General features: G+C 47.4%; 1 protein-coding gene and 1 pseudogene across 1 annotated transcript in view; one reads left to right on the forward strand and one right to left on the reverse strand.

Moving 5' to 3' along the window:
• Positions 1–27,795, forward strand: part of DDR2 (discoidin domain receptor tyrosine kinase 2) — a 631,189-nt gene that overhangs the window by 537,402 nt on the left and 65,992 nt on the right. The window lies entirely within an intron of this gene.
• Positions 2,497–2,956, reverse strand: LOC147748933 (nucleoside diphosphate kinase pseudogene; annotated as a pseudogene).

Raw genomic sequence — 27,795 nt, forward strand, 5'->3', positions numbered from 1 at the left:
GTCGGAGCTGGTAGAGATGCGGATGGATTTCTTATGGATGATAGCGATTCCTCCTCCTGTATGGTCGGTGCGGTCCTTGCGTGTGATCTTATAGTTATCAGGGATAGCGATGGCGATGTCAGGGGCGGAGGAGGCGTTCATCCATGTTTCCGTTAGGAAGGCGACGTCAGGAGAGATGGTGTCTAGGAGGTTCCAGAGGTCAATGGCGTGCCTGTGGACCGAACGGGTGTTGAGAAGGATGCATTGTAGGTGGTTGGGGTCTGGAATCTGTGGTGTGGTCGTAGCGGGGATGTTGTCGGTGCCGCTAAATTTGCAGGAGAGGCAGGAGAACGGTCCATGGGTGCGTCCAGGAGCGGCATGGACGCAGTTGGGGGCGCGACCGGGGTTAAGGGCTAGGAGGGTGGCGGCATCGTAGGTAACGCGGGAGGGCTGGGGAGCGCGAGGGGCAGGGGGTCTGGTGCTGGGCGCGGTCCAGGCGCGGACGGGCGTAGACGGGCTTACCTTTGGCGCACCTTCGGCGCGGGTTGGGCGCGGTCGCTGCGCGTAAACGCTGCGCGCGGGAACAACTGTCATATATGGAAAGTGGAGGGGGAGGGGCGAGGGCTGCTCAGCTGGGAGGCGGGGCGGGCTCCAGGGATCACAAACATGCACAGTTAAAGCCCAGCGCATGCACGTCCCCATGTTATATTCTCCTAAACTTCCATTGGTGTACCATCCTCAAATGCCGCTGTTACAAGAGGGATTTTTAAACAAACCCAGACTAAATTTGACATACATAAATGGGGGGACCTATACTTGAAAGGGAAATTTCGTACCATGCAGCAGGTGTTCACTACATCTACTCCCCTCCCCTATGGATATTTTCCGATATGTTAGGTTACGCCAAGGCATTAGAAAATACACACCGTCATACCCACAAGAACTTTTAGGAACTACACACGTTCATCCATTACACACGCTTGTGATGAATGAGCAGGCTTTGCATGTGGTATCTACACTCTACCATAACATTTATACCAGCCAAAGCCCGCAACGCAGTGAGGCACAGGAGAAATAGGGAGCGGAATTGGGCCACACAATTACTGAAAAACAATAGTTCTACTGTTGTAAACAAACAGAACAGGTCTCAGCTAGTTGTCACCTACGTATTATACACTATGAATTCTTACATCGTATCTGTCTTACCCCCGTTAAAATCTGTAGGTAAAAGCTGAGAAACAATGACCACTGTGACATGTGCGGGCGATAAAAGGAGATTTTTTGCATCTTGCTTGTAGTTGTCTCAGCATCCTAGAATATTGGCAACAGGTGTTTACAGCATTACAACAAATGACATCTCCCCTGATCCAAGCCACACCATTGACTGCACTTCTAAACTACACAGAGACTGTAGAGATGGGATATAGACGTTTCATTTCCTTAGGGCTGTTACTGGCCAAACCTAAGGTGGCATGTCGGTGGGGTCGGTGCAGAGCCCCTACATTTATGGGGTGGCTCAAAGATATGCTATTCTGGCAAGATCAAACACTCACGTATTCGGAACGGCTACCACTAGCCTCGAGGCCCAGAGACATATGTGACCCCTCAAATCGTACCTCCTTGCACACCCAATTGATACTACTACAAATAGTATGTAACTAAGGACATCGCCTACACACAAACTAAGAGACAGATACAAAAACAATATTGTTTGAGTACCCTTGAATGTATTCTCCATATTGGTGCAAATGCCAATGTGTTCAACTGTTGTATTTTAGATCTGCTGCACCTGGATACCATGAATGTCATTCATAGTACTGTCTTCACCACTGTTTAAGCACGTACTTGACTGTGCAATTCATGTGTCCTGAATGTTCTTTGGTTTTTAAACTAATAAAAACAGATTAAAAAAACAAACAGGGTTTGGAAGGGGCAATTCTTTTGTTTTTAAAACATTTAGGTGGACCCAGAAGGGAAATACTAGAATCAATCACATAGCCTCAATTTGCCATTAGCCTTATGCTCTACAGCCATTGCGGTACACCAATCAGAGGATTTAATGAGCTCTATTATATCTGCCTTATCCTCAAATTTTTTTAACGTTCCTCTCTGAGTAAAATTGGCACCCTTTCAGCTTTATGAACTTTTGGTGTTACATTTTTATTCAAAACAATCTTATGCTTAAAATAGGATCATTTTAAATATTCACCATTAAATGCATGTGGGAATTTCTCCAGCATATGTTTACCTGCCATCTCTTCTTCATCCACTATCATGACTTGTTCTTTCCTATTGGGGTTCAACACCATATGTAATTTCCCTTGATCAAACCACCCCAAAACCAAAGGGCTCTTCTTTGCAACACACAATTTTCCAACTGCATGCCTATTCTTTTTTCCAGGCAAAGTGTTTATTACAAATTGCTTCGAGCTGAGAAATATAAGGCAATAAAACTATAAGGTGCTCCCTCAAAGGAAAGGTCTTTAAACTGAAGAGGCGATGAAGGGACCTTCTGCCTCAGTTTGCCTCTTTGATCCATTAATTGGTGGAGCTATTGTAAGAAATCAGCTCTTCTGGCTTGAACCACAGATTGATCTCCTTTTGGCCCTTTCCACAGAGTCACTGCCATGGCATATGTTCCTGTCAACCTGTACGCAGAAGACACCGAGGATGGTCCCTGGTTTGGAATCGACCGGGTTGGTCTATCCCAGCATTACACTGTCAGTCTTCCCAACATAAAGTCCTTCCCACGCCATATGCACAACAGGGTATTCACCAAGCCAGGGTAAAATGGGCGATTCTTCAGGTCAATGTAATGTTCCTTCAGAAGTTCATTGGAGGCGTGCATAAACTTCATGGATACCAGTCGGTAGCACATCTGGTCAAAGCACTTAATTATCTCCCCTACCAGGCTCAGTTGAACACCATCTGGCTTGATGCAAATGAAGGTGCGTTCTGTGACACTGTTACCAGACATGTTTCTGTTGCAGGAAGTGCTGTATTCGCCCTTAATGTAGGCAGCGCTGAGGTAGGGAGCCTGTATGCCTATTCTTGAATCTGTAAGATTAAATTCTTGTAGCCAAGAATGTGTATAGACTTACCCCCAAAACCTTCTGGGCATATATCAGTGAGTAATAATTTAGAGCCCAACTTGTTCACAAATGTGTTCTTCCAGACACTCTCATCAACAATGGTGTGTGGCGAAGCAGAGTCCGCAACAATATGGATGCCTACACCCCCTATAGTCATTAAAGGATGTAGGTTTATTTTTTATTGCTCCAGCTTCCAATATCTTCAATATAACCTCCCTTACATTGAGAATCTCCTGAGATAAATCACTGTAACCAAGGTCACTATCATCCTGTTCTATCACATCCCACATGCTTCAATTCATTTGAAGAAACTCCAGCGGACTGGTTATTTTCCTGTTTCTCTCATGTGGCAGCAATGGATGTAAAGCACAGACACTAGCAACATGTGCTTATTGAGAAAAGTGGTGTGCATGACAAACTTTAAAGGTATAGGCCACGGTTTGCTCCTGAAATGAAGATGAGGGGTGCCACGAGCCACTTGTGTGCTGCGTCTGCGTAGTTTTTGCGCACCCGAGAGGCGCCACGTCAACCTTTGGTTGGACCCTTTAGACTTCGGGGAATGATAACGGATGCGGCTGGGGGTACCGTGCTGCCCACTACCTGGAACTCGGTGTCACAAACACGCTCTTTAGTGCATGTTCCCCCCCCCACCATATCTCCTATCTCACAATTCCCCATATGCAAGAGAAAAAGTATTCATTGTGGTTCCTCTCCACGCTTTAACTGTGTGCTTCATGGTAATGAAAGTGGGGATTTGCATACGGTACGCATGGGAGCTCTTTTGCGCCATTATTTTGCGCGGAATCTAAGAGGTGGACTCTTGCACTTCGGGGAGTTTGATGTCTGTGTCAAATGAATGTGTTTCTGGAGTGAGCCGGAGGTCGGCTTCTGGTGGCGTCAGTGAAGTTAGGGAGGTGGCAAGCCTTGCAGACCTCTGCTGCCGAGGCAGCAGGAGCACTGAGTGACAGCTGATTGACAAGGTGAGGGCAGGGAGGACAGGGCACGGGGCCTCCAACGGTGGTTCAATGCCAGAGATTTGGGCGACTTCCAGGAAGTCGCAGCATGAACGTCATTTTTATCAACTTTGGAAAGATGAACAGTGGAATTGAACCTTCCAGACCTATTGCGCCTTTGAAGGCTTGGGTGAGCGCTCAGTTAATGAATGCCACAAACCAAAGTCTGTTTTCGGCAAAAAACACGACAAGCGTAAACGTGTTCACTCTGTTTATACTTCCTTTTTTTGTAACTGGTCGGAGTTGCATGCAGCAAGTGTTGGCCCTGGGGCTCATGTTAGCACAAAAACGTGAGTTTTTTTGACAGACTTCTAGTGTCTGAGATTATTATTATCATTTTAAACTTTTTTTTCTTTTTTATGATCTCAGTTTATCCTGTACCACAGGTCAGACGAGGTAAAAAGGAGCAATCAATTTGCTATTTTTGGGTGGATCGGCAAAATCCTCCTGGCACTGCTTCTCTGTGGGTGTCATCCACATTTGCATTGCATATCTTTAGCCACTCCTTGATCACTCCTCTTTTGCATATGTAAATTAGGGTATTTTGTACTTTCAACCCTGTCGCTATCCAGTATACGTGCAGCTTTGAAGCTGGTTATAGAGCCAATGTGGTCCCATCTGGCCCCAACTGCAGCCGCTGAGGGAGTGACCACAGCCTGTTGACGGTCCGGAGAGCCAAGATCCAGTTCACCAGGAGCTGAAGCATCCCAGGATTGCTCGTAAAATGCGTTCAGCAGCACTGAAATACGCTGGGGACAACTATACAATTGGGCATTTAAGGGGTCCACCAGTACGTGGATGTCCGAAGGCTCAACCAATTGTGATCTGGGGCTTAAAACCAGGACACATACGAAAGTGCACAGCAGACAGTGGAATACAGGTTGCAAGCAGTGCAGCCAGACAAGCTGAAAGGACAAGAACCAGTGCTCAATCAGTTCTTGAAGCAGAGGTGTGCCGAAGCAATGTACCAAGCATTCACGGTACATTAGCACACATGGCTGGGCTTGTTCCATGTTGTTTTGAGCTGGGACATCCATAGGGATTAAAATCACAGTCTCTGCAATCAGGAGCAGGACAAGTGGAAGACCTCCAAAAATTCTTCCAAGTTAGCAGTGTATAAAGTATGGAATCACCCCGAATACTGCCTAGAAGATACTGACCAACCCAGAGCCTATAGACTTAAAAAAGTACGCTATGCCTCTCGTATCAGTCATGTTAGAAATACGATGGACCAGCTCCCCAAAATGCTGTGGGAAGTTAATATGAAATAGTGTCTATTTCTTTGAAGAGGGTCATGCAAACTAGAGATCAAACATCCCTCTAGCTGATGTTAGGGCCACATTTTTTGAAATCGCATGGCTTTCAGTTTGCTTAGTGCTTCAAAGCGTACTTTGGAAATGCTTATCGAAGGCCATAACTGTGCGGGCTAGTGGAAACAGAACTTGAGCATAACAAGTAACTATGGAATTTACCGTCACCACATAGGCGTTACCGGGGTCATCCCACAACAGCATTGACTGTTAAGTATCAAAAAGCTCCCATGAAAGAGCCGAAGCTTTGAAAGCCAGACGAATCACAGCAATCGGGGAGCCTTTTAGATAACAGGACAGGTTTACTACAGACGCATTACAAGCCCCATGAAGCAAAATGTCCTTGCAGACCAGAGACCCACTTCAAGTCTTCTCACAGTCCGAACCACTGCGAAAGACTTCAGACTCCCCATTTCTACATTGATACTTGAAAGGTAATCCCAATATCCCAATACTCATGTTCGTACCCTTCCCCTAATGCTTCAAATCTGCCTACCTGATGGTGTTGCAAGCAATATTGGAAATGGAATGTCGAAATTGGTTTAGTAATATACCCATGGATGAGCCGATCTTTGGATTGCTTTTCAGCAACGCTGAAAGGTAATTTCTCTAGTTTTTCATACAGTAGTGTTAATATATCACAATGGTATGTGGCTGGAATGTAATGTTTGAAGCGCCCAGCTCAATAACATTATAAACCTCCATGCAGACCTGTCCTGATGTATTATGTCTAATGTAGATGACAATATGTTGCCCAAAGAGTATTTTCTAGAGGATAAGGTGGCCATACCATTGTCTACCACTACCAAAACCTTTTCTGAATTAACCCTGTCAATTTCTCGCAGCCTTTCAGCAATATCTTGCTGAGAAATCTTCCATATCTTATTGATTAGTGCATACAAGAAGCGTATTTGACGTGGCTTCCGGAGACCTAATAAAAAGTCCCTGACATACAGGTCATCAGACAAAAGAGGCAAGTGTTGTTTCACCTGTGATAGTGTTGAGGTTTACTGCCAATCAAGGCGCAACTTCCTAACACTCTGAGTTGTCACTACACCCAAAGATTTAGATGGTACATAATGCATGTCAGGTCAACTATCCTTGGTGTTACCTAGAAATCGCACTCGACACCTGTTTATTGTCCAGTGACCAAACCAACCATCCCTTCCAATTGGGGTCAGATGAACTTCCCACCCTGTACCCCTTTAAACACCACAACCCACAATGGTACTAAAAATGACCCAAAAACTATTTGATTAAATTTAAAAAAGTACTAAAATCCCACTATATTAAAAAACATTAACAATATTCATACAAACAATTTATAACATATGCAATTAAAATATATAGTAAAATACATTAAAAGAAATTTAAAATCGATAATATTAACAATATTTTTAACATCAATATTAACATAGATATTTTTTTTATCGATATTAACACTTTCTATATTTCTAACATCAATATTACTTACCTTAAATTCCATATTCTTGTCATTGATATTCTTGCTGACGATATTTGTTTCTGACGATATTTCCAACTTGATATTTCTGTAGGTCCTTATTACATTTTTTATATTTTGTATGAATACTGTGGTGCTATAGGGCAATGATTCCATTGAGTGTCAATATAAACAGCACGCAGATTTATCCAGGAAATGTTGACCTTAATGTTGAATACAGAACATGTCATCATAATTAGATGTACCATCATACAATTCACCAAAGAAAAATACAGTTGAAGGCTCTAGATTTCTAAGCAATTCATACAGTGTATTACTGTCCTAATCATCAGAAAAAGCACTAGGGGTAATGATTTAATGTTTTGAACAAATATGTAATTTTTAGCAGTTCAGTGGGGCCATATACATAATACAATACCCTATCCCATACAGGTAACACCAGGGAAAGGTCTCTTCATTCACAGTGTGATGATAGTGTGGTTTGAGTACCATGTTCACCAGTTGTACTGCACAGTTTTCCAGAAGACACTGTCCATTTAAGAGCAGCAAAAAGACAGTTACCAAAAATCCAAAGGACCACGAAAAGTAACCAAATGTAATCCAAAAATGTAACCAGGGAGAAACAAAATATATAATTTTCAGCTAAAGATAGAAAACACACTTTCAGCCTGAAAGGGAAAGGTGATGGTGGAGGCCGTGGATCAGTTGGTGGAGGCGGTGGATCAGTTGAATGCGATGAAAAGTCATGAACATAGCCCGAGGCCCTCTAATCTATTTTTGGTAGTTCAGCATAATATGTAGAACTGGGAGATTACTTGATCTGTGGTACGTTTATGTAGACTATTCTTGTTAGGCTTCTGAATCGAAATTTGTGTTTCTGTACTAGTTGACTGTACAGTTGTTGTAGTTGCAACAGGTAGAAGATAAACTTTGTTTTTGTTTGTTGACTTCTCTTGTGCAAGAGAGGCTGCATCTTGAGTAGCAAAGCTTTCATCTGAACTTACTGAACTTGCAAGAGAAGGCAGGTAGCTAGCCAGGAGTCCACGTGCCTTACTCTTGAGAATCGGACACATAGGGGGTCATTAGGATGACGGGCGGACTTAGTCCGCCCGCCATCCTATGGGTTATTGGGACCGCCCGCCATAAGGGCGGGGGTCTTGTGGGGGGTATTAGGATGCGCCTGCCACTGTGGCGGGCGCATCCTGCATTTTTAGCATTGTGGCGGGCGGTGCTCTCAGCACCGCCCGCCACAATGCTAAAAATGCACGTATGCATTTGCATAAACAAAGCCACAGGCACCGCGCGGTGCCTGCCGCTTTGTTTATGCAAATGCAGGGGGGTACCACAGGTTCCCTCCGTGTGCACCCCCCACCTCTCCTTCACTCTGGGGGCCCACAGGGGGCCCCCAAAGGGAAGACCGCATGGCTGCCACGGAAAGGCATCTAAAAAAGCCCATGTTAATATGGCTGCCGGTGTCTATTAGACACCGCCACCATATTGGACCTTTTCTTTCCAAGTCGCAAGGCGACCGGGGCGGGAAAACGGCGGACGTCTTTCCGTCTGCCGTAGTCCCCCCGCCATCCTAATATGACAGGGGTCATTTAGGTGAGGATGGCGGGCGGATTGCCCCCGCCAGGCCGGCGGTGGCTACCCCCAGCCTGGCGGGGCAATCTGCCCGCCATCCTAATGAAGCGGTTCAAAAGGGGGTGGTGATGGACGGAGCATCTGAACCAATCAAACACTCACACCCAGTCAACAGATCTGGGTTTAAGCCATCCTAATGGGCCCTATAGTGAGGTTTGATCAGGTGGTGGACCCGCTATGGTAGAGCCTTCATCTGCTGGCAGTTGTCGCATTGGCGAACAAAGTCTTTGTTCTGCTTGTAGAGACCGGGCCACCAATAGCGCTGCTGTTGTAATGAAATCTTAGCTGTCACTGCCTCAAATGCAGAAGCAAGACCCTTGTGTGCAGCTAGTATCAACCCCAGTCTGTGATCTGTGTTCTGGGTTGGCTCCAGAAATGTGAGCATATGGTATGTTTTGTTCATCTAACTTGTAGGAGTACTAGAGTGGAAAGCCTTTCAGCAGGTTGGTTCCGTCGTGCTCAGCTTTGACAGCCACCATGAGGTTTCTGTCTATCCTCGTACTAGAACGATTGATCGCAGCAATGGTAGCAGTGCGAACTGTTTCTTTTACAGCTTCATCTGCCATGTTGTCGGTGGTTGAAGAAGCACACATTTCTCCAGGAAGTGTGTCGCAAGACTTTTGCCTTCACTTGACAGTTCAAATCCCAGAAAAAGACATTTAGGGGCCCATTAGGATGGCGGGCGGACTTCAGTCTGCCCGCCATCCTCGCAGTGCTGGGACCGGCTGCCATATGTGCAGCGGTCCCGCACCGCTGGTTAGGATGCGTCCGCCACCCTGGTGGTGGCAGTCCGCATATTTGATATTGTGGTGGGCGCTGCTTGGCAGGCACTGCGCGATGCCTGCCACATTGTGCATGGGAATGCAGGATCCCCCAAGTGCACCCCCACACCCCCAGGGGGGCCGCAATGAGCCCCCAAAGCATATCCCCACCAGCCTTTCCATGGCGGCATCACCTCCCTGGAAAGACCTTTTAAACCAGGCATCATAATATGGATGGCGGTACCTTCCAGGCACCGCACTCATATTATGCCCCTGCTCCGCCTGGCCGGCAATCGTAACAATTGCCGATCTGTGTGAGCAAATCCCAAATTTCATCGACATAGGACAATGCCTGGTCATCAAAATTATGGAGTAGCTCAGTCACTCTGGCTGAAAACAGCCCAGGGTTATTCTTGTATCCCTGAGGCAATTAAAAGAATTGTTTCGGAGAGCCTAGCGTACTGAAGGCGGTCAAATATCTGCTTCAAGGCACTACATTCTGGCAGATAAAAATAATTCAAGATCTCTAGTGTTGTTTTGTATTTTCTCTACATAATGTGTGCATTTTGTACTGCAAATGTGCGAATAGCTGTGTATAAGTGTCTGTGATCTAATATTAGACGATATGAATAGTCCAGTTTCTTTACTAGAGACAAAGGATTGTTCATAGATGAGATGCAATTTTCTATTATATCTTACTATTCAGGTTTTTCTAGAATTTCCCTAACTTGTTTTTTAGCTTCATGTTTAATTGGGTATTGTCTTTGAGGTTGTGGGGTTATCCTCAATGATATTTCCTGATATGGAGAACCGTCTTCCCATCCAACATGGTTGCTGTATAACGCAGGAGATATCGCTAGCGCCCACTCCTTGGCGTATGATTGTTTCACAGATTCTGGAACAGGGTCAGAGAACGCAGGTAGAATTACAGTTCCCCTGTTTGAGCAATCCATTACGAAACCCAGTGATAAATCCTTTTCAGACCAAACTATATTTAAACCTTGTACCAAGTCCTCCCAAAAGAGAACATTAATAAACCTAGGCATGTCCCCTGCCAACCATAGTTTTATTTCGTATAAATGATGGGGGACGCTCACCCTGGTATCAGGTGTTTTCACCATGATATATTCACTCAGCGCTATTTCCACCAGTCAATCCTAGTGTTGCTTCCACCATGCTGTCTAGCATGATCACTGCCCATTCCCTGCTCAGAAGCATAGTCATTATCTGGGGCATGCCTGACCTTCAGTCCGGCTAGTTTCTTCTTTTTGAATTAAAGCTTGGAAGGTTTCTGTTTATCTACCTGTTTTATTATGTAGTCATTGAGCACTGTGAGTCCTTCTTCGGTTTCACATGCTCCTCTGATCTACCCTCTAACTACCCACCTCTCCAAATATTAATCGAATAATTCCTGAAAGGAATGAGACAAACATGTATCGGTATCTTGATACCTGTCGGGCAGTCTAATATTATCACTATTTCAGAGATTAGATCTCTTTTCAGTGGCTTACTGTTGAGGAGACCCACACCGTGATTTTGTCTTGTCTTTATTATTTTTGGGTTTATTATCCCACTGCTTCTTCATTGAAGGGTCGGGCGCTTGCTTAGAGTTATCCTTTTCAGTATTACTCTTTAGTTGTGGTTTACCAGGTCTGGCTCCCAAATTATCTCTACCTAACATATCAGTCAGTCAAAATACTTTATTTTGATCACAAAGATCACCAAAGTAAAAGATAGACACAGTTTACAGTGTACTAAATAACCAAAAAGGACAGTCCAGGCACTGTCATAGAATGGATACAATTATTAAAACATGATAAAACAATACGCAGATTTAACACATATACAATATACAAAACATTCCACTGCATTCATCTCGGTGATAGCTACTCAGGAAGTGACTTACACATCCAATAGGCACTTGGAGCGCCTTATCCAGGTTGCCATAAGAAATTTGCCCACCCCAACGACATAGGTTCTAACTGTGCTGGTACTTAAAATTCCAAGATTTGACCAGATGGATACAATATCTAAACTGCAGATATAGTTAGCGTGCAAGAGGGTTCGATTTTGTCATTGAATGTCCCAAAGCTCATAAATGGTTTAAAATCATCAATAAAAGATTAAGTGAGACTACCTGTGCTACTCGTCACTATATCCATAGTTGTTGCCTCCCAATACAAATTTTTTATCTTTTCTCTAGATAGCTAACAAAGTTGTTTCGGAAAAAGCTGATAACATGTAGGCTCAACCTCTGTAAGAGAGTTTTGATAACATGGAACCAAAGGATTTCGATTACACTCATGTGGGTCAACAAATCTCTGACACCTTCACTGTAGGGTTCAAGATCGGCTGAGGTCCGTAAACGATACCAGAACAGTAACCTAGTGTATCATGGGTTTCTTCGATAATTCTAGGCAATTCAAATCCCTTAGGGCTGCTTCCTCGTTTATGTTATTTAACAAAATGGCAGACACTGTGGCAAAATTGCCCATCAGTTTCATACCCAAGTCCAGGGCCGGTCCTGCCCCGTACTCATTCTGGAGCTGTTTCAGCACCACAGGCAAAACAGCCATAGAAGGGGTACCATGTGTTCTGGTATATACTGCAACAAAAACTGTACCCCAAGTGGTGCAGTCTTCCACCAGGGGAGCCATCCCCAGCGGCAAGCAAATTGTTAGTATTCTGGGTTTTTCCTGCGGGCCTATGTGGGGAAAACTGCTTTAAGCTGACTTGCTTTTGGGCAATCCAGAACGGAATCTCCTCCTGCCTGATGGAAATTTGTTCCCAAAACTGCATTTGGCGTTTGTGGGCTAATGCCCAGGGTAGCTAATTGAAGTTGTGCAGCCACGCAGGGTTAAGTGTCAATGTCCGCATATTGAACGGTGTAAGACTTCTATATATTGTTGTATATTGCTCTGCCTAGAGTCACAGCCACCTCCCGCCAGACTACAAGTAATTTTGTGGTCTGGCGGGCTGGCGGCCTGGTGGTTCCCGTGGTGGTGCCTCTTTTAAAGGCGGCAATGCCTTTGAAAAAGTCACCACAATCAGAACGCCACACAGGTTCCTGCACGGCATAAACTGTAAAGTCTATGCCATGCAGAAACTGGGGCACATGCACACGAGGCTCATGTTGTGCCCATCTGCATGCTTCCCCATGCAGGAGGGGCATGGGAGGCCTTGTACGGCCCCTCTTCTCTCAGCACCGCCAGCCTTTTCATGGAGGAAAGACCTCCATTAAAACACTACTGGTCCTGAAACTTGTAATATAGATGGCGGTGAGCAGTGGTGGCACCTGCATCTTACAATGGCCTTAATCGCTGCGCCGCCGCCAGGGAACAGCGGAGCCAGTGGTCCAATTACAGTCCGACCATCCAACTCATAATAGGGCAGTCCGACCACCGGTACAGCAGTGGCTGGACTGCCACTGCTGTGCCACCATGAGTCTGGCCATCCTCAGACCACCAGATTTGTAATTAGGCCCCAAGTCTTTATGTAGTGTTCGCTCCTCTGCTGTTGGGAAATTATCAACATTAGGAAGCGATGTTAAACTAATTCATGTGTTCTTGGTTAGTGAGAGGTATCTCCATTTCATCATATGGTGTGTATTCTTTTGGTATTTCATCTTCTGTGTAGGTGTGAAATAGCTGTGTGACGTTGTCTGCAGACGGGTATGTAAACCAAGAATAGAACACCTCTGTCCTAAATGCTTTGCGTGCCTCTACCACGAAGGTAACATCTCCTTCCTTTGCTGGAAGACTATGTTGTAATAGTTACAGAGTAACCACATGTCTGCAGTTCTCTGTAATGTTTAATGCCCTGGGATTTTCATCTCCAGACATGATAGGCAATAAATTACAGAGAAGGTATGACAGTGGGAATAACAGATCCTTTAAAGCTTGAACTACATACAGCCAAAACATAGGTGTTACCTACTCAGCTGAGGAGGGTGTTCCCTACTACAACTGATGTCTCTTGTTTGAAAGTATATAGGGGTCTTTGAGAAGGCACGATTGAACTACTCAGGCGTTCCATAAAATAAGAACATAACCAACGTTGGCGGCACCATGTTGTGTAGTTTCCACCTCGTGCCTTGTAGTAGGAATTGCGCATTTGTGGACAGCATTAATGTTGGGATGGTGCCAGACTGATTCTATGCACCCGCTCAGTATATGTTGTCCTATAAACCATGTCACAGTGCCACCATAAGCCCCCCCTAAACCTAGTCGGGCAGCAAATGGCTTCTGGCAACCACTGAACATGTCAACCATGGTCCCCCAGAAAGCGTGGTAATAGATCTAGATCTCTTTTGCTCAGACACTCGTGCTCTAGTACTCTAGAGGGACATACAAGAAATACACAGAGGGATGTTCTCAATATTTTTTTGAACCAGCATGATTTTTGTATAAATATATGTGCTGCGATGATCAATAGACCGAAGCAGATGAAAGTTACTAAAAGCACCAGACGGTGAACAGAATAAAAAGCTCCACCATGGTGGTAAAACAATGTATATATGCAGGCATTTTTCCTGTAGCAGTGAGTAAAGTTTCCTATGGGTATAAACATGGGAACGGTGCTCCTGCCCGGTGATCCACCATGGTAAGTCAGCCTGACCCCAAGAGCCCCACACAACACAAATGATGGGGCTGAGGGCCACCAGCTGTCCCTGGAGTAGGCATTGAATACCCTGGTCGGACCCGAGGAAGTGCCAGGGCAGAGGCTGAGAAACTGGGGGCGAGGGCCTCCCAAGATGGCGGACAATAGATGAAGGGAGCTGGGGATCGTGGACGAGTGAGCAAACACCTCCCAAGATCAAAGAGCCAGGGAAAGGCACTCTGGGTGCGAGAAGCAGTGGTCGGCAAGTACACAGGAATTAAGTAAACGTCAGGAGATCCTACAGAGCCCAGGGCCTGCCAGAGAGATCACTGGATTGAAGCAGTGGGGGCAGAGAGATCCCCCCCTGCCACCACTGGGTAGCATTGCAGCGGTCACAAGTTAAGGGGTGCTGAACAATGGGGAGTAAGACAACAGCGCAGTGGAAGTTACCCATCTAGAGGCCTTGTGGAAAGAGGCGGCATTAGGCCACAACCTCACAGGTCAGAGGCCGCTAGCAAGCAGGCCAGCAATAGCTTAAGTACACGGGCATGGCCTGGAACACCAGTGAAGAAGGAGTCGTGCCCAGGGCTGTGGTGCCAAGACGATCGACATCCATAAGGAGTGGAGCAGGCGAAAACAACAGTGGTGTGGCTCCTGAGGCCAGAGGAGTCATAGCCGAAGCCCGGTCGGCAGACTCGAGGACGGAGCTCTGTTGCCTGAGAAGAGCGGGAACGGCTGGGAGAGCAGAGCACTGCTGGCACCCAAAAGTCCCTGGAGGTGAGTGCCACGCAGACCTGGGGCTGAGGCGACCTATGAGAGTGGGTGCAGATGAAAGCCCTTGAGAGCAGTATGACGGGAGGCACCGCTGAGCTGCGGGGGTTGCGCAGAACCCGGGACCTTGGCCTTGAGTACTAAGCGGGGTGAAGAAATAGACTTGTGGTTAACCTAGGAGCAGGAGGGGCAGCTGGAACCCCGGCAATTTTCCTGTAGGTGCCTGATGTGGAAGTGCATCTCCCCGTGACTAACGAGGAGGCCAGTTTGGCGGGGGGCTGCGTAAGAGGGGGAGCTTCATCAATCTGCCCCCATGAATGAGGCAGTGGGTCCAAAGACTGCCTTTTGCTTGAGGCCAGATAGGGGAGCATAAAAGAACCCCTGGAGAAGGAAACTTGAAAAAATGTCTGCCCCACAGACCAAAGGAAAACAACCACCTAGTCATCAGAGGAGAGTCTGGTGACTGACACGGATACATCCACAAACAGAACCCCAGTTCAACCAGGGGCATCAGAGGCAAATTCAGTAGACCCGACAACGAAATCAATTGAGGATGTGCTAACACCAAGCACAGTGGCTTTTTGTCCCAGGTCCAGGACCAAGGATTACCACCACCTCCACAGAAAGGGGCAACAGGAGGCCCCGCCCGACAAGGCGAGGAAAGAACAGGCAAATCTCTACGAAGCGGGAAGAATGTAGTTTAATTATCAACATTTCATCTAAGGAACTTACTACACAACAAATTAAAGTATTAAACAAAGGATTATCATTTGTACCTACCAATACCCCGAACCACATGGAACTGGAAGCATCTGTATACAGATTCATGAGAACATTGCGGCTATGCCATTTTTTCAACAATGTGGTCAATACTGAACAAAGGGATCAGTCGACAGAAGAAGGAAAGTTTAAACCTAAGAGTACCTTTCAGGCACCCATCTCACACAAGATGTTGGATACCTATGAAATAATGATCAAAAAAGATATTAAGGCTCTGGATCAAAAGAAGGTTAAAACATATAACCTAACTAAGCATGACAGAGTAACAATAAAGGCTATAGCTAACAATACGGAATTAACAATGCAGCCTGCTGACAAGGGGGAGCCATCGTCCTTATGGACAGTGTCTTTTACCAACAGAAAGTTAACTCACACGTCTTGGATGCTAACACATATTTACCACTGGAAACTGACCCTACCACAGAATTACTTGGAATATTGGGGCAACTCTTACAGAATGCAGTGGACCTAGGGTGGATAGACGATCCCACAAGAATGTATCTTACCACATCTAACCCTCAATGACCCCGTCTGTACATGATTCCGAAAATTCACAAGAGTCTCACAGATCCTCCCTTCAGGCCGATAGTATCGGGGTGCGGGTCAATCTTTGATCCCCTCGGAAGATATCTTGATTACTTTCTACAGAAATTCGTACAAAAATGGAGATCATACATAAAATATACCACTGACTTTTTAACCAAACTGGAAAGCACACAACAGGATATGCAAGAATCATAGTTACTTTGTACCATAAATGTGGTAGCACTTTACACCTCAATACCACACGCCGCAGGTTTGGAAGCCGTCCAATGGGCCCTACTACAGTTGGAAGATCTCAGTACAGACAAAGTGTTTGCAAAACAGTTACTTCAATTAGAACGATTGGTACAACGCACAGCTCACTGGAACCTCCATGGGTTTTTCGGGGGCGCCTGCAAACATTTTCATGGCTTTATTTGAGTACCAGAACTTGATGAGCAACAACATGTGGTGGTCTAGGATCAGACTATATTGTCGATTTATAGATGACATCTTTTTGATTTGGATGGATAACCGTGAAACACTGGACACCATGATACAACAACTGAATACATTTGATCCTAGGATACAATTTACCCATCAAATTGACAATAAGGCAATAGAATACTTGGATGTAACAATTATCAAAACACCGGACAGCAGTGGACTGCACACCCAAATGTACACCAAATCGACAGACCGCTATAATGCTTTGGAATATTCTAGCTTTCACCCAAGGAGTCTAATAAAAAATCTTCCATATTCTCAATTGGTAAGAATAAAAAGAATATGTTCAGACCCCCTAATCTGCCAAGATAAAACACAAGAATATCTCCAGAGATATAGACAAAGAGGGTTCCCTGACAGCATATTCCAGGAGTGCAACACAAGAGCAGCAAGCAAAGACCGGAAAGAACTATTTGTATCACAAACTGCAAAAACAACTGATAAGATAGTCTTTGTCTCGCGATACACCACTAAATCATCGGCAATTAAAAGAATAATCAATACAAGATGGGAGCTTTTAGCTACTGAACCGGATGTCAAGAACATTTTCAAGGATTTTCCAATTCACGCATATACCAGAGGAAGAAACTTACGAGAGTTACTGTCTAAAACCACAAAGCACAACCAAAACAAGAAAAGCAAAGGAACTTTAAAATGTTACAACTGTACACGTTGAAACAATGTCATTACTGGTAACATGTTGACGCATCCCACAACAGGAGTTCAAATACCATTAAGGCACACCAGTGACTGCAACATGCAGAATGTGATCTATTGCATAAAATGCCCTTGTGGCAAAACATACGTCGGAAAGACAGAACGCAAAATCAAAATAAGGTTGACCGAACATAAAAGTCGAATCCGTACAAAGAATGTCACTTCAGCATTAGCAGTACATTGGGCAGAGGAGAATCACTCTATTTCACAACTACAGTTTCTGATTATTGAACAGGTACAACTCAGGCCAGGCATAGACAATCATAAGAAACTCCTTCAACGTGAGGTGTATTGGATTAAGACCCTAGACACCATAATACCGAAAGGATTAAATGATAGAATGCACATGTCATGTTTCATTTAAAACCAATAATAGTGGTAAAATATATCCATAGACATATTGTTATAGATCAGTAATCAGGTCCAACTGTATCCTAAACAAGTATAAACCAGCAGATCTACACCAATACATTCTTTACACAATACATTTTTGACACAATTTACCTCGAGGTTACCACACATTTTTGGGTAGGAACATTACCACATTTTTTTCTTTGTATATAACTCTTAGTATATTTGTTGCGTTGCATTATGTCTTGTAGACCGGCAGATGTTATACTGAGAAATTGAAATGATTTTGGATGGACCGGCTTCAGGACATTATCGCAATAAAGTTTTTTATTTAAAAGAAAAGCAGTGTAGCGAACAGATCGTAGCAGAGTAAGGTGTAGAGTGGTTCCTCTGAATAACTATCTTGGCCACGAATAAGGCATCACATGCGAAGTATGCACTTTATGTGTTCATATATGAGGCACTAAATATTGATAACAGTAATAGAAACGCTAGCACGACGATTTCACATTTTGGTATATTCGGCACTTTTAAAACGCCGAGCGTAACACGATTGGATTCACTTTACCGAAGTTCGCTTTTAATTTCCATTACACTAGCTTTATTATTCCCGCGATACAACGGTGGCAAACACGGAAGTTGGATTATGCGCTCGCTTTACATAGTCGTGCAGGTACGTTCACGGTGCGACATTGAGATTGAGGCATCGCTATGTGATATTGGAATAGCTATATAGCACGCTGAGGAATCCTACTTATGGCCTTTTTATTGGTCTGTCGTTTCAGATATAGCTCAAAGGGATTAAGTTTGAGGTAAGAGCGTGCGGTCGATTTGCGTGAGTTTGTTAATGCTCGGCGAACAGACAATCTCCGTTGATTTTTTGGTTCTAACGTGTATTATTGGCATTGACTTGCAGCTTATGGTGTTCAACAAAGGAAGGCTGGGGTAAGCGTGTGATACACCGGTGTTTTAGTATATGTTATGTTATCGTAGGTTTTATTAAGCGCTCAGCTACTCTAGCAGAGTGTCCCGGCGCTAACAGACCAGACACAGCACAACTCATCCATCGAGGGGAAGTTAGAGGCAGAACAGCCACGTTTTAAGATATTTCCTGAAAGATGCCAAATTCTCGCTCTCTCAGAGCTAGAGGCAGATCATTCCAGGCCCGTGATGCTAGATGTTGAAAGGATCGGCCCCCAGTCCGTGCACGCCTGATTACAGGGATCTTCGCCAGTGACATGGAAGCCGATCTTAAGGCTCTGGTTGGATGGTGGAAGACAACTCTCTTCCGCAGATAGAGAGCCCCAATGCCATGGAGGGCTTTAAACGCCATGGTAAGGGCCTTGAACTTAATGAATTTCCTAATTGGAAGCCAGTGAAGGGACTTCAGGAGGCCAGTGGCTTGAGAACGGCGACCAAGGCCAAAAATGGCCCGAGCCGCCGCGTTCTGCACTACCTGTAACCGTGTCAAAAGATATTCAGGCAGGCCGAGGTAGAGTACGTTCACGTAGTCCAACCTCGATCCAATCAGGGCTTGCACCGTTAATTTCCTATGGGCAAAAGAGAGAAGGGGGAGGAATTTCCTCAGCATTTTGAGTATTCCAAAACACTGCCCCACTAGGCTAAGAATCTGAGATTTCAATGAAAGGCAATTGTCCATCTTGATTCCCAGGTTCTTAGCTACCTTGGAGTCAGTAGCAGGGGGAAACATTCCTGCAGGCCACCAGGTCTTCCATCCAGGATCAGGGGGGCAGCCGAACAAGAGGAGCTCGGACTTGTCGGAGTTGCATTTCAATGAGTTAAGTTGAAACCACGTAAATATTGCGCCCAAGCAGTTCTTGATGCTCTCGTCATCAAAGTCCATGTTCTTACCGCAGGTGAAGAGAAGCTGGGTATCGTCGGCGTACGATAAAATCTGGGCGCCAAAAGACTCTGCCAGTGCCGTGAGGGGGGACATATAGATATTAAAAAGAGTGGGGCTCAGAATCGACCCCTGAGGAACTCCCACCTCCAAAGGCGGCACTGTAGCAGAGTACGGAGGAGCCCAGACTGTCTGTTGCCGGTTGGAAAGGAATGACTCAAACCATCTGAACACCGTTCCCCGAACCCCGATCTCCGAGAGTCTCGCCAGGAGCCGGTCATGGGGAACGGTGTCAAATGCCGCCGAAAGATCTAATAATACCAACACTGCTTTCCCTCCATTATCTAGGACTTCCTTGATGGCTTCTGACACCTCCAACAGTGTCGACTCTGTGCTCATATTAGCCCTGAAACCGGACTGGGTGTAGTGCAAGATCTCATTTGACTCTACAAAGTCGGCCAGGACTGAGTGCACATGCTTTTCAGTCACCTTGGCCAGGGCCGGGAGCAGCGAAATAGGCCTATAGTTGGCATGGTTATTGGGGTCCAAGGACGGCTTCTTTAAGAGAGGGAGAGCCATCGCCTGTTTCCATGCTTGTGGCACAGTTCCAGTTTCCAATGACCTATTAAGGATCGGATTGACAGTTGGATTGATAACATGTGCAATTTTAGCTAAAAACTTAGCGGGGCACGGATCAAGCGGGGAGCCAGATCTCAATTTAGACAGAATTTCCAAAGAAGATTGCAACTCAATGGAAGGAAAAGTCATCAAAGTGGGCTGTCCAGCGCTCACCTTAGGAGAGCCCAGTGCTGGGTCAGGCGATCCACGCCCGCCGCAGCAGGAAAAGTATCCTGAATGCTAATAATCTTATTAGAGAAGAAGCTAGCCCGTTGGACCACCCAAGGTTCCGAAAAGGAGCATTTGGGTGTAATGGCGGCCGGGGAGGTAAATTCCTTCACTACCAGGAAAACTTCTTTACTGGTGTTACTGGCCTCCTCAATCCTTCTGGCAAAATAGGCTTTTTTCTCTAAATAGATTTCCCTGTGGTAGGCCTTGATCCTGCTCTTATACGCTTCCTTCAGGGGCTCCAGATAGCTTACTCTCCATGCTCTTTCTGCTTTCTTACAAAGCCTGCGGCTGGAATTAAGTGCTGAAGTGAACCATGGGGCGGATGCGCGGGACGAGGCCTTAAAGGAACACTCGGGCGGCGCCAGCTCCTCCAAACAGCGCGTAAGCCAACTTTGAAAGAGGTTAATATCTGTCTACACGTCACCTGATAGACGACACGGATGATTCATCAGATATTGGTCGATCATGTCTGAAGACACTTTATGAAAGGCACGAGGGAGCTGAGATGAATGACCTTTGTCCCTAATAGTGGAGCTAGATTTATGCATAATATCAAAGGACACCAACAAATGAACAGTCCAAAGTACTGGCAGCGGAGGGGAGACTCTGATAAGGGCAGTAGAGAAGATTTGATCCAACGTATGACCTTTGTTGTGTGTAGGTGACATCAGGTACGGTAGTAAGCCCAGAGGCTCCGTGGAATCTAAGAGCTTGATCGTATCTACAGCATCCACTTCGTCGAAGTGGATATTGAAGTCGCCAAGGAGTATACAGTGTTTAAACTGTACGCACAGTGACGACATCACTGAGGAAAGTCCCTCATGGAAGGATCCAATAGGACCTGGAGGTCTGTAGACCAAAAGTCCAGCACAGGATTGGGCTGGTGATAGTGACAGGCAGAAACCCAACGCTTCTGCTCCCTGAATGTCTTCAGTTGGTAAAATAGTGCATTTGAAGCGCCTGTCTATCACAAGAGCAACGCCCCCACCTCTGCCCAAACCCCGATCTTTCCTCAACTTATAATAGTTAGGGGGCAGAGCATTTGCTATATCCGGCTCCGATGCCTCACCAAGCCATGTTTCTGTCAAAAACAAACAGGCTGGTTTAGTCAGCCGAAAGATTGAATAAGTCCTGAGCACGTTTGCTCACTGACCGAGTGTTCAGAAGGGCACAGCTAAAAATATGTTTAGAGTGGTCCACCCCTGACAAAGGGACAGCTACGTGCCCCTTCTCGCGGATGTTTCCTGTCGGCAAGGTATCGCCGAATGACCAGCCACAGCCGGGACAGGCAGGGATATCCTCGGAGAGAAGATCCTGAGGAATACATTCACTGCTACAGACACGTCTCAGGCTCAAGAGTTACACAGATGAATACCTGAGAAGGGATTTCTGAGAGTGTCTCAGGGAATCGCAGGACCGTCCGCCCCCGTCCGCCTCCGGGACGCTGACGGACGCAGACGGGCTGTCCTTAGGCGCTCCTTTGGCGCGGTAAGGGCATGCCCGCTGACCTCATCCGCTGCGCAGAAGAGTGGCCATCTCTATTTATGCGCTTCAGCGCGAGTGCCTCCCTCCTTCCCCGCAGCTACAGCGCTAACCTGCCTCCACCCCAAGATGGCCGCTAAGAGTTGCCGGCCGCCTCCAAGCCCCAAAACCACTCAGCACGTACTCTGCTGAGAGGGAGCCCTACAGTGGACGTGAATATACGAGACGTATATACGATACGAACTTTCACCAATAGTGGAGTGGTATTAAACTTTTATGTTTTTGGTTGTTTACAAACTTTTTGTTTAAAGGCACATTGGTTGTTGAGGCTCGCTTATACTAGAAGAAGGTAGGAAACACCTCACATATACACAGAATTACATCTTGTTCATAATCAACAAAGTCAGTTTTCCTTAATCAACATGGTTATGTACATGGCTAAGAGTAGTGTTTTTGAGCCTAACATGGACACTGATAGAATCTACTATATGTTTCATTCACAGATCAGTCTCTGAAGAAGGAACTTCTTTAGTTCCTAAATGCATTGGGCGCCAACATTGAACAACAAATAAACTAGTGAAAAATACTGTTAACTTCAGTTTTGTTTTGTACACATGTAAATGAAATTCTACTATGATTGTACTGGCAATGTAATGTACAATGATGCAAAATTGTCTTTGAGTTTAAAAAATATATGTTTGAAAATATAGGAATAAATACTGAAATATATTGTTAAAATTAAATTTTTGGGGGCGTGGCCAAGATGGCGGCCTGAGAGGACGCGACGCGAAGAGGCTCCACGTCCCAAACCCCCATTAAATCACAATTGCATATTCCTTCTCCCCGACACGCTCTACAGGCTGCCTGCTTCGAGCGGAATACCTGCCGGGTTCCCGGGCGAGATCACACGCGCCAGTTATCGGGGCGCGGATCCATCAGCGGCGGGGAAGGCTGTTCCGGGCCGGGGAGGAGAACGCGGCAGCCCAGCCCGCCGGACGAAGGCGGCTGGCGGAGCTCTTCGCGGCAGACTGGCCGACATTGCACCGATGTATAAGAACAACAGGAGTAAACCCATAAACCACGTTGGGATGGGTGTGGAGTAGAAAGAACAACAATTCCCAACAGGTATCAGTTAAAGGCAGTTAAATGATGTATGCATTCGGCATTACATGAACAAGAAACAAGGAGGCTCATATGGTTTAAAAGCTGTTATTCACCAATTTCAAAGGAGGGTGTTTCACATGGAAATACAGTTAAACAGCACTGTACAGAAAGAATGATGTGACAACCCGAGGGCACTTGGTGAATGGTGATATATACAATTGGTGAAAGGTCAAGATGCAAGTGCTGAACATGAACAGCGTGACCGGCGCAAAGTGACAAAGAAATTATACAGTGATGGCTCCGCAGGATTAAGTTATAGTCACTTAAATCATGGAACAAACAATTTTACAGGAGCCAAAAACATTAAATGCGCCATAAAATTGCGCTGTGATTTCGACATTGCACCGAGGCACGGCTGACCCTCGACTTCGAGAAGGGAGACGTGAAGCAAGGAGCAGGGGCCCGACCGCCGGTCGCCCGGGGGGAGGCGCGTGGAGCGAGAAGCTGAGCCAGGCGGCACGAAGCAACACCCGAGATCCCGGCTTGGGCCTACTCGGCGGAAGACGAAATGGACGCCGCGGGAGACAGGAGATTCCCCGCACAGAGGTGAGGAGTGAGCCAGTGGGGCTCCTGGGGTCCAGAGTTCGGGGGCAGGCACTCAAGCCCCCGGCGTGAGGGCCTGACCGAAGCCTAAAGGTTGGGGCCCTTCGGCAACGCCACGAGGCAGCATTAAGGCACAGCAGCGGCCACACGGCCATGCGCCCCCACACAGGTCGAAAGAGAGTGTCTCTAGAGGGCAGATACCGAGTCACCAGGGAGGGCCAGGCAGGACAAAGGGAACAGGTCCCGGTACCGAGGGTGAGGACTCGGGGGGCACCAATCGAGCCCCCGGTGATCAGTGGTAGCCCAGCATGCGGAGTGGCGGTGGTCCGGTTGAGAGGACACGACTGCAGGCCCAACACGGAGATAGGCCGCCACGTGGCCTGGCCGCAGGCCCCTAGCTGGTGGACGCAAGAGACCCATCGCAGCCCGCACAATCGGCACTCAGCCTCCCTCACGGACCCGCCACTGACCGCAAACTTGCAGGGGGACACAGCAGGCGTGTGGGATACTGCCGGACTCAAAAGGGAGGTAGAAATGTCATCCACAAACCGCAGAGGGGGTCGTACCATCCCAGAAATGCTGGCTAAAGGCGCATCTAAGGGGGAGAAGAGCCCCGATAAACCGACGCCGTCGCCTCAGCCTAAAGAGAAGGAACGGGATGAGGGGGAAGCCCCGGCAACTAAGTCGTTCATGGTAGCCCTATTCACTTCTCTTAGGGAACACATTCAAACCCTCAAGCAAGACATGGCGGGAGGATACAAGGAACTGCGCCGCGACATTGACGAACTTGGAGAACGAGTGGCGGAGGTCGAGAACACTGGGCAAGCCAGAAGTGAAAAGGTAGAACTCCTACAGCAAGAAATTATCCGGCTCCACGAACAACACACGGACCTACAGGCACACACGGAGGACCTCGAAAACCGCTCGAGACGCAACAATATACGAGTCCGAAATGTACCATCTAAGGCGGAGGGGGAGAATGTCACGGCCTACTTGCAGGGTTTGCTCCGAGACATACTGGGGGAGAATGAGGACTTTGTGATTCGCACTGACAGGGCCCACAGGGTGGGTCTAGCACGCCGAGCGCCCGCTCCCCCTGCCGGACATCCTAGCCTTCCTGCCCAATTATCCCCTCAAAGAGTGCATTTTGAAGGCGGCGCGCCAAAAACAACCCCTTTGCTTCCAGGGTCACGCCATGGAGCTATTTCAAGACCTGTCGGCGATCACTCTACAGAAGAGACGAGCATTCAGAGTGGCTACCACCTTCCTGCGCGACAAAGGGATCCCGTACTCCTGGGGACACCCATTTAGACTTATTTTCAAATGGAATGGGGCCCCCCCATCAACTTCGGTCCCTGCGAGACACTTGCGACCTGCTGGGCATTCCCCATGAGGGGGACACATCGGATGACGACTCAGGTACACGGCCCTCTCAATCGAAGTCCCCACGGACGACAAGGGATGGCTGGCAGAAAGTACAACGTAAACGCTCATCCAAGAAAGGGCTTAAACCGGATCCCGAGACCGTGGCGCAGGAACAGGCTGATACAAGAGGTCTCTAGGGACACGAACGCCGGATCCTGAGAGGACACAAACGGGGGTGATATCTTGCACAGTTAGTGTCAGGGTGGGGGGGCGGTACGGGGGGCCTCGGGCCGCCATTGCCACATTTTCCCTTCACTCAAACTTCTACCACAGGCCTGGACTGTAATTGTATAGGCCTGGGACAATGTTCACCAGTTGGGGATTCACAGTTGGGGTTCGGGAGGGGAGGGAGGGGCCGGGGGAGCGGGGCAAGGGGTGCCTATAGGAGTAAATGAAGTTGGGGTTCAGGGCTGAGGGGGGGAGACGGGGACGGGGGGCTCCGGTGCGTTCGGTTCAATCAGGCGGCAGGCGTAGGGGTACAGGGTAGCTTCAGACCACGACGCAGAGGGACGGGGCGCACATCTCCTCATGGCTGACGAGTCCATCCAGGTTCTTACCCTAAATGTTAAAGGGCTCAACAACCCAATCAAGAGAAGGGCATTACTCTCTTATTTAGAAAACTCAGAGGCGGCTATATGCCTTCTCCAGGAGACGCATTTGCTGGCCAAAGACTGGCAACGTATGAGGTCCAGGGCTTTCCTAACTCCGTTTTACTCCTCCACCACGGAGAAGAAGGCAGGGGCAGCCCTTCTAATCGCTAAACACTTCAAAGGTCGGTTGGGAGATAAAGTGGCAGAAATCAAAGGTAGGCTCTTGGCCTACACTGTTCTTATTGGAGGACTGTCGATCACAGTGGGGTCCCTTTACGCTCCCAACACCAAACAGGAGGTCTTCCTTAAGGGGGCATTATCAGGGGTCATGGGCACAGACACGAGGCACATTTTGGTAGGTGGGGACATAAATCTGGTCATGGACAACGAAAGTGATAGGTCGAGCAGGAGGTTTGGCGATTCAGGAGCACTCTCCACTGAAGGGAAGCGCTGGCTCACCAGCAGGGGGTTCCTAGACACATGGAGAGGGATCCACCGAACATCCCCGGGGTACACCTTTTACTCACACGTGCATCGCACATACGCCGGATAGACCATTTTCTAGGTTCTACAGAATTGGCCCCCATGGTCTGAGATATAGAGGTCGCCCCGGCGGCCCTTTCGGACCACGATGCGGTGGTGCTTCACCTGATGGTCACACGAATACGGTCACATAAGGGTAAATGGCGCCTTGGGGAGAATTTGCTTTCCCCCAAGGGGGTCGCACAGCAACTTTCCCAGAGCATTACGGACTATTTAAGCCGAAACGACACGGGTGAGGTGGCCGTGCCAACGGTCTGGGGGGCACTCAAGGCGGTCGTCAGAGGGGAACTCATTGCGATCTCGGCAGCGGACAATAGAGAATGGAAGGAACATCGCCATGATTTGGAAGAGCAAGTGCTAGAACTTGAAAGAGTTCACTGCCGGACGGGGGCCCCCAGAATCTGGCGCAAGTTGAAGGCAGCCAGGGTGCAGCTTGCGAGCCTCGATTTAAATCGAGCGGAATACGCAGCACTGCGCCTCAGACACATGAACTATGTGGGGGGGGACAAGACCGGCCGCCTCCTGGCTAGTAAACTTAAAGCAAAAATTGTCCGCTCCAAGATCCCGGTCATTCGCGCGGAAGACGGAGGGGAGCTCTGAGAAGACGACCGCATTGCGGAAGAGTTCAGGGCATTCTACGCCAAGCTGTACACGGCTGATCAGGACCTGGATGATGGGTCGGGGACAACATATCTAGATGAAGCAAACATAACAACCCTCAACGAGGCAAATGTCCTGGCTCTAGATGCCCCCATACGCCTAGAAGAGGTGATCTCGGCAATAGCACGCCTTAAACCGTTGAAGGCGCCAGGCCCAGACGGATTCTCCGCGGGCTTCTATAGGACGTTCTGCCCCCTCCTGGCCCCTATTCTAACAAAACTATTCAATTCCTTTCAGGGCCTGGGCTCAATCCCACAGGAGAAGCTGGAGGCAGACATTATAGTCCTACCGAAACCAGGCAAAGACGTGTCCCTTTCTGCGGCCTATAGACCGATCTCGCTCCTCAACCTCGACTTAAAGCTTTTCACGGGAATTCTGGCCGCGAGGCTAGGCCCTTGTCTCCCAGATATAATAAAACCAGACCAGGCAGGCTTTATACCTTCCCGTCAGTGTGCAGATAACACCAAGTGCCTGATGCATGTAATTGATAAGGCACACTTTAACGCCACAGACGCGGCCCTTCTATCAATAGACGCCGAAAAAGCGTTCAACAGAGTGGACTGGAGACATCTAGACAAGACGCTGGCGAGATTTGGCATGGGTGACAGGTTTCGGGCTTGGGTGGTTGGCTGTTACGCGTCACCCCAGGCAACGATCAAGGTGAACGGGATAAGCTCTAAACCTTTTGACATCAGACGAGGCACGAGGCAGGGCTGCCTGCTCTCACCGCTGCTGTTCGCCATCTATATCGAACCTTTCGCCCAACACGTACAGGACAACCAAGCCATCACAGGTATCAAATTTGGGGGTGAAGAACAAACTATCAGCCTCTACGCCGACGACATCCTTGTCGCAGTGGACAACCCTAGGGTTTGGATACCAGCGTTTTTGGAGGAAATGGAACTGTTCGGGAGGGTATCGGGAGGGTATCGGGCTTTAAAATGAACATCGGGAAGTCAGTGATTCTACCTCTGGGGAGTAACACCCGCCAGGCCAACAGAGGCTTGCTACAACTGCCACGCAAATGGCCCTGCCATACCTAGGGATTGAACTGACGCCCACAACAGCCCAGACAGTCGAACTAAATAACTCTAAACTTCTAACGCGCATTCAAGGGGACATTTTGAGATGGCGACAACAGCCGCTCTCTTGGCTCGGACGGGTAGCCGC

This window comes from Lissotriton vulgaris, chromosome 1_1, assembly GCF_964263255.1.
Source record: "Lissotriton vulgaris chromosome 1_1, aLisVul1.2, whole genome shotgun sequence".
In the NCBI taxonomy this organism is placed as follows: Eukaryota; Metazoa; Chordata; class Amphibia; order Caudata; family Salamandridae; genus Lissotriton; species Lissotriton vulgaris.